The following is a 12,870-nucleotide window of genomic DNA, read 5'->3' as shown; positions in this document are numbered from 1 at the left end:
TGCTAAATATTCTGCAATCTCAGGTTACACACTGAACGTTAATAAAACAGATTTTTTCCCTTTAAATATTCTTTGTACCTCTGATATGTTACCTTTATCTGATATTGTCCGGCAGCAACACAAATTGAAATATATGGGTATTTTATTTTCATCCTCCTTACCATCAACGTTAAATTTAAATAGTAATTTTATACTTGATTATGTTAAGACTAAAACATCTAGATGGTCTTCTCTCCATCTCACATGGTGGGGGAGAATGGAATCTATAAAAATGAATATTGCTCCTAAAATATTTTATTACCTTGCTATGATTCCCACTCAATTTCCATTAAAATTCTACAAAGATATTGATAGATTGCTTTCCACATTTCTGTGGAACAATAAGCCTCCTCGCATTGCGTATAAAAAGTTACAAATACCTAAATGTAATGCAGGATTTGGCCTTCCTGACTTTTTTCTTTATCACAAAGCATTCATATTAAAACAAAGTTCCTTATGGTTCACTGTTTCACCTGTTGTTAACCCTCCTATTTGGTTTCATATAGAAAAATCACTTGTTGCTCTTTTTCCATTACCCTCTTTGATTACAATGTCTAGTAAATCTACTGTTGTGCACCATTCATCCATACTCAAATCATCCAGATTAATTTTTAATGATTTAGATATAAATGTTGCTTCTCCTTTAAGTTCTACAATGGATGTATCGTTGTGGCATAGTGCTATTATTAACCTGAATAGAAATATGAGTTTTTGGAACTCTTGGATTAAGGCGGGTATATTTTACCTTAAAGATGTATATTGTGATAATGCTTTTATTATTTTTGAAAATTTGCAATCAAAATTCAAGTTACCTAAGACTGATTTAATTAAATATCAATCTCTATGTAACTCAATTTTGGATTATTTCCCGAATGGTGTACTCTCTATTGTTACCACTGATTTGATAATGTATCTTCACGCTGTTTCCTCATCTTCAAATACTGTATCTATTTTGTATAAACAATTTGCCACTTCATTAGGTACCAATATTGATATTATCTCAACATTTTGGAACACTGAACTTTCCATTCGTTTATCTAATGATTCTTGGAAAGCTATTTGGCTTAATAGCATTTCTGGGTGGTTACCCGTGTCTCTCTACTAAACAAATGCTTATATTTTGTTTAATTCCTTATAGACACCAATTCAGTTACATCGTGCTAAATTAATTCCATCAGATGTTTGCTGGCACTGTAATTTACATTCTGGGTCCTTACATCACATGCTATTTGAATGCCATATAATTTCAAAATTTTGGTCTGAAGTTTGGGACGTTTTGTTAAAAATATTACCTATCCAGGATGTTATTTCTTATAAATTATTAGTTTGTAAATCAGTTGTGCTTACTCATCCTCTTCAAGATTCTGAAGCAAAATTGTTTAATTTCTTAATTTCGGCTGCGTTAAAATCAATCACTTTTTGTTGGAAAGATGCTTCTTCTCTATCTGTTCATGCTTGGTGGTCATGGATTATTTTCACAAGAAGAGGTGCCCAATTATCATTACATGGAGTTAATCATAATCAGATTTCTTATCAATCCTTTTGGTCACTTATTGATTCATATTTGTTGTTAAAACAATAGCTCTTACTATTTCTTTTATGTGTTATTGTCACAATTGATGTATACTCAATTTAGATGTTAATAGTAACTCTACGGTTCTTATATGATGATATAATATGTAACCTCTTCCCCTCCCCTTCCCCTTCCCATGATTGTATTCCTCCCTTGCTTGATTATTTTGCTAATTGTACTCTCTTGACCTACTATGATCCGTTTATTGTTTGTATTGATTAATTGATTGGTTTTATTGATATTTCTTGCTTTTATGTATGGTCTTTTTATGTCACTTTTTGGAAACTTAATAAAATTATTCTGAACTCAAAATCATATATGTCGAATTGCCTCCAGGAAGTTTATTTAGCCTTTTTTCAATCCGATTTTAAGGTTATTATTCATGATGTACTGCATAGAATAGCAGCAAGGTCTTTCATGACATTTTGCTCTTAGTGGTAATAGGGTGATAATGGAAATAACAATAGCCATGGCAATCATTTTGTGTGCCTCTAAAGGAAAAAGTATGGTAATTTTCCTAAGCATATACAACAAAAAAATGCGTTTGGATACCACTGACACAACCTGAGGTTTCATGGTTAGCTGGCTATCCATGAGACCTCCCAGGCTTTTGACTGAGGTTTTTGGCTCGGGTATCAGTCCTATTTCTGTATAGTCAATTTAGGAGAATCGTCTGTGTATTTAATATAACAATGTCTATTTTATATGTGTTTTAACTTCAGAGTGACTGGAGCCCATTGAATCCCCAATAAAGCACACTGTGTTATGAAATGTAATTAGGGAATCTGATGTTTCATCTAACCCAATCATTAATTGAGTACCATCATCATAATTATAGAATCTGTTACCTCTTAATATAAATTATCGGATAAGTAGTTTAACAAATAAATTGAATACGTGAGGGGATATTAAAGAGCCTTGAGCAACACCACAATCTATGGCATTGATTTTGCAGAGGAATTTGCATGATGCGCTGAGTACGATTTGCCAAAAACAATGTAATTAATTTAAAGGAAAGTCATTAAAGTCCAGCCTCCATCGTACTGTTGATTAAAATCTTGTAGTCAACTGTGTATTTTTTTAAGGAAATACTCCACAAATCTGGCCTGTGTGATATGGTGTCATTAAAAAACTCATTATTCAAGACAGCCATTTTGAATCCCATTTAAAGTCAGCAAAAATATCACTGCTGCAATAAAGTCTACTACTGCTATCACTACCACATAGCCATTACCAATCCAAACACTGCCAAGCAGCGTACACAGAGATGGGGCCCCCAATTGCTCACAATGCCCATCAAGGCAAGCACCCTAAAACTGCACAAAGTGACCTCCGGATCCTGAAAAAACATTATTGTGTTTAGGACCCATGTCTGGCTCCACAGATGACAAGTGGTGACACCAACTTTTACTTTTCTCCCGCAGAAGAGCAACATAATTCACAGCTGTACCAAGCCATCATTTTTGCACTTCAAGATTAGATTTACTATCCAAATCACCCTGGTGTCATCTCTTGGCAGGCAAAGCAATAATTACCTCAACAAGATGCATTTCCGAGTATGGCAATGCAGACTGAGTACAAATAAGACATAGAGAACAGTTGTTGGCAATTGGTAAATGGTGAGAAAAGAGCAGTGAGTGGCATGCATAATGTAAGCGGAAGACGAGAGAGGCATAGAGCAGACTTCTGTAATTATTCAGATGGCTGAAAACCCATAAACAAAATGTGTTGATCAGCATAAGGTCACACATTGGAAACTATATTAAAAGACACTGCTCACAAGACAAGCGAGGCAAAGAGCTATACCCGACTCTGTCTCACAGGAGAAAAACAGGAAATAGATGGGGACGTCTTCTGATGGACCAAGTGAAAGATGGCTGGAAGAAAGAGTAGCGCATGTTGAAATTCTTTTGTACAGGAAATGAGGGGGGGCAGGAAGACATCCTGATGGCAGATAGTTTACATTCGCTACTCAGTGAATGGAACAGACTCCTACCGCTGATTCATGATAGTCATTGCCTGCTGTCATTAGGGAACTGCCTAATATTTACCACTCTAAATAAGCTTTAAGACAAACAACATACAACTTTTATATATGTTACGGTATACAATCTTTAAGATGCACTTTTCCAATACTTCCACTTAAGTATGTCTTCTTTGCACAACTTCTTGCCACTTGGTTAAGACCCTTCAGTCTTTCAGTTTACTTTCACTAACACCACACTCTCAGCCTTCTCCTAAAAACCTAGAATCTTGACTTCTCTGTCACAGCCAATTGTCACTCCCCCTTTTACCGTCCAGATACTCATCTCTACCCTTATGTGACTTTCTGCTCCTCCTCCTACCTTTTAATTCCATCTGCAATCAAAATATTTCCTTAATGGTAATTCACTATACGGCTAACATATTAACCCATTTACTACACCGCAACAAGCACACATCCCTGCCTCCAAAAATCCAGCCACCTCCTTCTTTAAAACTTCCTCAGACACCTACCACCTTTGCCAAATATCAGCATGTCTCTCTACTACTCTTGCTCTACAAAGTCCCAGATAGTTCTATCAGGCATACTGACTCTCCATCTTTCAAAAAACAATTCCTTGATCTCATTTCAATCAGGCATCCACAGAAATATCCAGATTTCCATTTCTCCAAATTTCTCAAATCTGCACGACACATCCGCCAACACTACTTTCCAGCACTATTCTGCAGTTATGATAGACTCTTGCATACCATTTTACGTGGGCATCACCAGCAGAGCACTTTCCTGGCTGGTCTCTCTTTCTCTAAGCAATCTTCTTTGCATGAGAACCAAGGGCTCCACTTGGTTCACATTCTAGTTTATTCTCAATGTACGTCACTGCTTACCAGCACTGAAATACTGGTCCTACACATCCACTGCCCTGGGCCACTCAGCACTGTCCTGTCCTCTCTTTCCCTTCCCCTACCATTCGTTTCTCAGTATAGGCCCATCACTGCCAACGTTGATGTGCCACTAGTCTAATCCTGGTGAAATAACATTTCTGGTAAAGACGCCCAATCAGTTAAAAAAAAAAACATAAACAAACAAGAACACCTGTCTATATGAAGTTCCAAAAACCAGGATGGTTAACGCTGTAGCTGAAAAGTATGTCTGTTACTGGTTGTATTTATGATATACTCTGCGGTAATGCCAATAGTTCTAACAGCGATTTGTGAAAAATATGCTAAAAAATAAATCCACGTTTTTAAAGGTAGAACGCCCCTTTCTATATACCAGCTTACACGTGCGTACGGGAGTGCAGAGGAAAACAACGGCAACCAAGAGAGTCGCGTGCAGAATGGAGCGCCCACGCCATCCAACCTCCATGACACATATTGCAAGGCATATTTCTGGAGGTTGAGACTGTTTGTCAATTTCACAATACAACCAATGTAAAGGTTACTTACACAAGACTGCTCCTTTCCTTGTTGCTTCGCAGGACTGCACTCTTCAATATAAGTATCAGGTTTTCATTTGTTTTCTTTCTTTCTTGTTTCTGTGTAAAAAGAAACTGTTATCACCACAAGGTTTCCAGTACTGAGCTAGTTTACAAAACTGATAACAAATACTTGTACTTTAACATATTTGGACTTTAACCCATCATTTGGTCACCATGTTGATATGTTCAAAATGCCTTACTTTTGAATTAGTAAAAAGGCGGGGTGATTTTCTAAAGAACTTCACGTCCTCGCACATGCAACCGCATTTTGAGATCTTAAATGCATTTTAAACTGACCGGATGAGGTTTTAAAAGTCATCATATCAATGGTGACCCTTGCCATGTGACGTCACTGACTCGAGGTGGAGGAGTTAGACGACTGAGCAAGATCAAATACGCACTGACAAATTCAACAGGATGGGTATTTTCTTTGTATATAAGACATTAATATGTGATTTACACATAAAAACATTAATGGAGAAAGAAGTACAATTGATTTGTGTTGCACATGTTATAAAATAATACTGCATATTTTCTTAAATATATGTAATGTTTTTTCTGACGCAACGTAGAGGGAATTCAGCAAATTTGGACACACATTGAGTAAAAGTCAGCTTAAAACTAGTTACATTTGCATACACTGTTACGGGGGCACTGCTCTGTTGTGTATTTTAAAAATCGTTGGAATGTGCATTTGATAATTTCACACGGAAAGAGGATTTTGAAGTACATATTGAATAGAAGTTTGAAAATGTGAGTAAAACACAAAACAGGTGGCACATGGGTAGTAGAAAATAATGGTTTTGTCACACTTTTGGGGAAAATTGCATTGAAGCTCCTCTTGTTAAACCTGTAATTTGAGGGCAAGGGAGCACACTATGCTGCATAACTATTCATGTTAGGGGAGTTTGTGCTTTGCTGCCTATGTTGCATATATGTATGTGTTTATACAGCATTTCTATAGCATGAACCAGGGCAAAAGGCAGCAGAACGCTGTACTTGGTAAAAGACAAGCATAAAGTCAACGAGTAATAGCAGTGGAAGCTGGGTTGTGGACGGTTAATGTATGTGATGGATGAAGTCTTCTTTAAAGAGTTAAGTAGTCAACTCTTTCCTAAATTGGAGTAGTATTGGAGTGGGCTTGATGGATTCAGGACAAGGTTCGAGATCATGGGTGCATAGATGGAAAAGGCCTGATCTCTTGTTTTTTTTCTTTTTTACACTTCTTAGTCTGCAGTCAGATGGTGCCCTGGGTGTGGGTGTGCTGAGAACCACCAGAGATGGTGAGTTTGTCTGCAAGATAACTGGAGGATCTGGTCATGATGAGTTTGTAAATGATGCAACTGGGTTTTGAAAATGGTGCGAGCCGGCAAGGGGAGCCAATAGAATTCCAAGTTGGGGTGATGTGATCATATTGCTTCCGGCCCTGGACAAGACATGGCTGCAGCGTGTAGGAAGCCCCTAAGGATGGCATCTGAGAGGCCATGAGTAGAGAATTACCACCATCCAGATGCAAGAGTACAAGGGCTTGAACAGAGGTTCTGTAGTCACTTTGTGGAAGAACATGTTGACTGTCTTTAAAACAGAGAGCTGGTACAAGGTGATCTTAGTTTCTTTGGCAATGTGTTTCTTGAGGGTGAGGTTGTGTCCAGGAAGATCCCAAGAGTGTTTGAGGCATTGGATGCCCGAATCGGAGGAGACTTTCAAGCAGATTTGTGTATCATCAGCATATTAGTAAACGTGGATGCTGTTTTCCATGAGTAAGTCACCAAACAGTTCCATGTAAAGGTTGAAGATGACAGGAGACAAAATGAAATCCTGGGAACTCCACAGGTGATAGGGGTGATTGTGACTTTGAGTTACCCATGCGAACAAACTGGAGCATATTGGAAAGATAGGCGGAGAAACAGTGAAGGAAACTGCTGTTGAATTACATTGGAGACTCCATGGAGAGTATGAGGGTGGGATGGCGAACTGTGTTGAAGGCAGCTGAGAGGTCTAGCAAAATCAGGAGGCAGGGGTCATCTTCATCTACGGTCAAGAGGGCATCATCTATGATGTGTAGGAAGTGGTCTCCGTGCTACAGTTCTTCCTGCATTGTATAGTCATGAAGCTTGGTGAACCCCCGTTGGTTCAACTGAAGCGATGATGTATTTCATCAGGTACATGTCACAGATTGGGTTACTGGTTGAGGGAGGTGAAACCACAATTCTTTGTTAGGGTGAAGTCACAAGCAACCTTTAATTAACCAGTGTTTATCCCTCTGGTAGCTTGGCACAAAAACACTCAGGCTTGACTTAGAAGCAATGTGTAAAATATTTATGCAACACATAAACAGTAATAAAGTTAAACACAACACAAGAAAAATCCCACACCAATTTAGAAAAACAGAGTAACATTTAATAAATAATTTAAGACCAAAATAACATAAGTCCAATCAGTAAAACCAGAGATATGCAATTTTAAAGATTTACGTGACAATAGCACCAAAAAGTACAAAGCGCCAACTGTGTGTATCTGTTCGCGCTGGGCAGGGACAAAGTCTCAAGTTCAGACTGACCGCGGGCTGGCTACAGGGAACCAGTTAGGCCCACTGAACAAGAGTACTTTAAATCCTGGTTGCAGAGCATTACAGAGTGGTGCAGAGCCCCATGTCGAGTGTGTGTCGCGCACCAGCGATTCCTAGGAGTTGCAAAGCTGTGCTGCAAGGTTCTGTGTCGTCGTCAAAGATGCAGTCAATAAGGAACTAACGATGCAAAGTCCTGCATCGAAATGCATCTTGCGTTAGCTGGTTCAGAAGAAGCTGCGGGGCTTGTGATGCAGAGTCCTGCATCGTCCTTGAGGATGCGGTCTACGAGGGGCTTGCGAAATGAAGGCAAGCATCACGCTGTAGCAGTTCCAAGAAGACTGCAGGCCGTGATACAAAGTCCTGCACTGGAGACGACCCACAGAGCAGTCTGGTAAAGAAGCACACTCATAATAGTAGAAACACTATGGCCCTAATTACGATGTCTGTTGGAGTTGCCTCCAACTGACACCGTTTCGGGGAAGGAATCACCCGGCCATAGGTCAGCGGTTCAGACTCCACAATCAGAATGCCACCATGTGAGCTTGTGCAGCGGGTTGAAACCACCCACAGCACAAGCTCCAGTTGAAAAATTTACGTTTTTAAACATCCCTGCACCGTGTGGCAGGCACGGTGCAGGGATATTTAGGAGGGCACCATAGGTGCTCCCAGGGCCAACTGTGGAGGGACAGGGGGAAGAGATCCCTGCTAGGGGCCCCTCAAAGTCAGGTTCCAATAGCCAATTCATGTCAGATAGGCCGACATGGATTGACTGTTGGAAACCGACATCATAATCCTGATGGCAGAAACGCCGTCCTTAAGGGATTATGAGAGCTTTCCAACTGGCCGATGGGTTCCTTGAGCCCGTTGGAACTGCGTCAGATTCCCTGGCTGGTTTAAAAACCGACAGCCGTCGGTCCTCATTAGGTCCTACATCTTTAATACAGTAATCCATAAGTATACTTAGAGGCACCAAGAGCTCACTGAGCAGAAATAAACACATGAAGAGAAGAAAAAGTAAGGTAAAACTACAAAAATAACTCCTATTCAGATATAAATGGTAGAGCAAAACTCTGAAAACAATATGCATATCTCACATCTCCCTAAAGAGTTTCAGGTAAACAGTCATGTAGCAAGCCATATATAGTCATCGTCTTTATCCTTCTGAAGTCAAGCTCTTCAAGGTGGGAATAGCCCATCAGCCCCATTTATTTGCCTTTACAGGTGTTACAGAAAGTTTCTAGTAACACTTGACTGCGAGAAAGTAAGTAACTTCCCAAGCAATGCCCCTCATTTTGGCTGGGTGAAACACATGTGCCAAAGATTCCCTTTGCATCTGATGGAGCTTTTGTTTTTGCAGTGCACGGAGCAACTCAGGTCCAGGTAGATATGCCTCATCTCATGCAGGTCCAGACTTTTCTTCCCCAATACATCTATGTTTTATTTTTATTGATGTTATTGGTATTTAGACAAAACACAATCAAACAGTACTTTACCAGTACAATCACTAGTGGCCTGTATTCAGAAATTGAGCATACCTACCATACCAAGACACAATTACATATGCAATCATTGACCCCTTCCATACAAAGTTTAGCATTTCTCAGTATACATCACCATCTATGTCTCATTCCGGGTGGAGAGCAGGTATGCTGTTACAGGCCCCCAAATGTCTTTAAGTCTCGAAGGCCTCTGTAGTTCTTCCACATACATTTAAAATTGAGACTTGCAGTGTGCCATATCCAGCAGTCATTTCCGTTTGTTGGTATTACGTTAGCCCCAATGCAGTGCCACTCATTTTTTTTGTTTAAATCTTTTTATTAAGGTTTTTCAGTTCAAAGCACCCGATGGGGGTAATACAGCAATCATGTATCAGTTATGTCACACATTGAAGGGTTACATAAAATTGACAATTAGAATTCATCTGCAGCGTGTAGAATCCACCCCGTCCAGCAAGATTGTACAATAGATGCCCACGGGTTTGCAGACTTGGGAGCTGAATGTATCATGGTATGACTTGTTACGTCCTGTCCCTAGAGCTGCGTGCTGCCACTCTCCTTTTTACCAACAAGAGAGCCAGAGACACAAATTTAGGACTGGCGGGTTGTAGGCTCTTAACCAGTCAGAGGAAACACACTTTAGGATCATCGTGCACTTGCACTAGCATCCTGTCTGTTTGTGCCCCTGTAATTTGAGCGCAATAGCACCTAATGGAGTCACAATGTCATACTATGTGTATGAAATCCAGCTCTGCTGCCCCACATCGGATACATCTTGCATCTGTCCTCAGACCAAATCTATACAATTTAGCAAATGTGTAATGCATTTGGTGCACGTTTAAAACGTATTATTCACAAATTGCAGTTAGATGTGAGGATATGCAGCTGTGCACAGTAAAACCTCTATTCCGTCACTTCCTTAGGCATGTCTAGCACTGCATTCAGGTCTTCCAGTGCCTTACTATGAGTATGCAGTTTGTTGTATGCGCTTCGTTGTATAGTTTAGCGATCAGGTGTCTACGCGTGTAAGTAGTGAGTAGCATCTGCAGTGCTGTGAGTGTCGGTGGTTACCCTCGAAAATGAGGCCAGAATTTGCGCAGGCCAGTCTGAAGGCTAAAGTATGTAAAGGTCGGTAATGGGGTGTGGCTTTGGGTATGTAAAATTTCCTCATGGGTCACAAAATAGCCATTATTGTAGACATCTCCCATAGTATGCAGGCCCGCCCTTGGGAGCAATTGCAGTGCAGTATTCTCCCTAGATACCGATACTGCAGGGTCGCAACGTAATGGTAGTACCAGTGCATATAAGCAGGGTTTTCCTGCTTGATCTGCCAGTACCCACCGGGCTGTCATTGTAGTATGGACCGTGTTGATTTCTGTGCATGCCAGCCCTTACCTCTTATGCGACAGTAGGGCCTGGAGTGGAATAGGAAAGGCATCATCATGTTCCACTTCAACGTGTGGTGCGTACACCTGCGGTGCATACCAGTATTGTGCAAAATGGGCCTGTACACATAGGTAATATAGGTGGAAGTCTGGTGTGTTAAAACCTCTGCATGTGTACGGCAATGTGAGTGTATCCCAAATGATTCTTGGTTATTTCCCAGCCCATATCAATGTTAGCAGAAGCGCCCTAAGTTTTTTTTTTAAAACACGCCCCTAATACAATGGGTATATGTTGACAAATAAGTAGAGAAACTTTGCCAAACCACCATTTTTAAGATTGCCATCTTATCTGCTAACGACAATGATAGCCTTGTCCATCTGGAGAACTGGTCTTCCAGGGTCGAGACCGCCCTGCCGTAATTAGACCTGATTACAAAGTCAGGATCTCTATGGACCCATATCCCCAAATATTTAAGAGGGTCCATGATCCACACCAGTGGAAACTCAAGAGAGCTCTCCAAGATGTAAGTCGTTAGAGGTAATATGACTAACTTCGATCAGTTAATGTTCAGACCGGAGTAATTTTCAAACCGGATGTTTCCCCAAATGACAGTTGACAGGTGCACTGGTGGCTCTCTAACATACAACAACATACCATCTGTATATAAAGAAACGGATGTATGACATTACAACGCAGGCTATTACAACGCCTGCCTTTACAACGTGGTTTTTACATCGCAAACCTTTACAACGCATAGCGCTTAGAGGTGCTGGATAGTGGTAAGTATAATTTTCTATTCCAACTCCAGTCCCCGTGGACACTAGGGAAGGTGTTGGATAGAAAATTAAACTTATTCCCTATCCTAGAGCGCCCCCCAGCGCAATGCGTTGTAATGGTTTGCGTTGTAATGACCGCGTTGTAATGGTAGTGCGTTGTAATAGTTTTGTTGTAATGGTTGTTCACCAAAGAAACACTAAGAGGGCGCAGTCAGAAATTTAGTGTCGATGCGGCATGTCGATGCCTAAGGAAACAAGTTAGCGGCTCTAGTGTTAACTCAAATAAGAGGGGTGAAAAGAGGCACCCCTGTCTTGTTCCCCTACCAATGGGAAGTTTCTCAGATATATACCCATTAATACTTATGTGAGCTACTGGTTCAGTGCACAAGAGACGTAACCAAAGCAGGAAGGCTGCCAGCATCTCTATATGGGCCATGACCGTAAGCATGTATCCCCATTCAATGGAATTGAATGCGTCTGCGGCATCCAGTAGGACCGCCTCAGCTGGCAGGGAGGTATTCAATTGATGTAACAGGGCAAAAGAGGGCTCAAATTATCTGTGGATATGGACGATATGCACTCAGGCTGATCAGGTAACACCAATTTGGGGGGTAAGGGTTGAAGACGTGTCGCTGGAATTTTAGCTAAGGTTTTTGTATGGATATTGATTAGAGATAGGGGTGTTTACAACTCACAATGTTCAAGCGCCGTGACAGGTTTCAACAAAGTCACTATTAAAGCATTACGCAGAGAGGGTGGGTGGGAACTGCTTCTTGTGATATGCCTCCTCACATATGGCATGTAAGTGTGGGGCCAAGAGATCTGCAAACTATTTATAGAACTAATCACTCAGACCATCTAACCCCGAAGCTTTACCACTGGGGAGAGTGTATACAGTTCCCTTAACCTCTTCAATCGTTATGGGCTGTGCTAAGTGTTTGCGCTGTCCAGGGGACAGCCATGCTAATGCCACATCTCCGAGATAGGCCCCAAATCTTATCTGCCATGGCAGATGTACGAGTGCTGTACAGGCTGGTGTAGAAATGTTTGAAAACCGTTAGTATGGAGGGTGTATCATAGTTTTGCTTGCCTGCAGGGTAGTTATCTTTACTATGTGGTCCCTCCTGTTTGGCTTTCTCAGATTTATAGCTAGACTGCGCCCTAGGCGAACACCCTCCCCCATGATCGTGCACTGCACTGCAACTCTGTGTAGATAGGTCTTGAAAGTTGGTGACATTCTACCTGATAGCAGCCAGGGTGGCATGGCTTGGGTTACCCCCATAATCCCACTTGAGTGCCTGCAGAACATCTTCAGCTTTTGTAGATGAGTGTGTATTGATTTTAGGAACCCCTGTCTGTGTGCTAATGCAGATACCCCTATTTTGACTTTGAATGCTTCCCATAAGATACCCTTCCCATCTACTGAGCCGTCATTTGTTTTGAAATATTTGATAATAGCTGATCTGTGCCCGTCTCGGAACACCGAGTCCAGTAGGGCCATCACCTGGAACCTCCATGTATATGGGGCAGGAGTCATGGTGGGGATCAACCAGTAGTCTAGTATGGGTCA

At 41.0% G+C, this 12,870-nt stretch overlaps 1 protein-coding gene across 4 annotated transcripts in view; it reads right to left on the bottom strand.

The window, feature by feature from the left end:
• The window catches only part of CDKL5 (cyclin dependent kinase like 5), a 1,214,907-nt gene that overhangs the window by 1,027,976 nt on the left and 174,061 nt on the right, over positions 1 to 12,870 (bottom strand). For all 4 annotated transcript variants that reach the window (XM_078658112.1, XM_078658115.1, XM_078658113.1 and 1 more), the window contains exon 2: positions 5,042 to 5,130. The gene's annotated coding sequence lies outside the window, so the exon portion shown is untranslated. The remainder of the gene's footprint in view (positions 1 to 5,041; positions 5,131 to 12,870) is intronic.

This window comes from Lissotriton helveticus, chromosome 8, assembly GCF_964261635.1.
Source record: "Lissotriton helveticus chromosome 8, aLisHel1.1, whole genome shotgun sequence".
Classification (NCBI taxonomy): domain Eukaryota; kingdom Metazoa; phylum Chordata; class Amphibia; order Caudata; family Salamandridae; genus Lissotriton; species Lissotriton helveticus.
The sequence above is the reverse complement of the archived record's forward strand: the minus strand, read 5'-3'. Positions and strand labels throughout refer to the sequence as shown.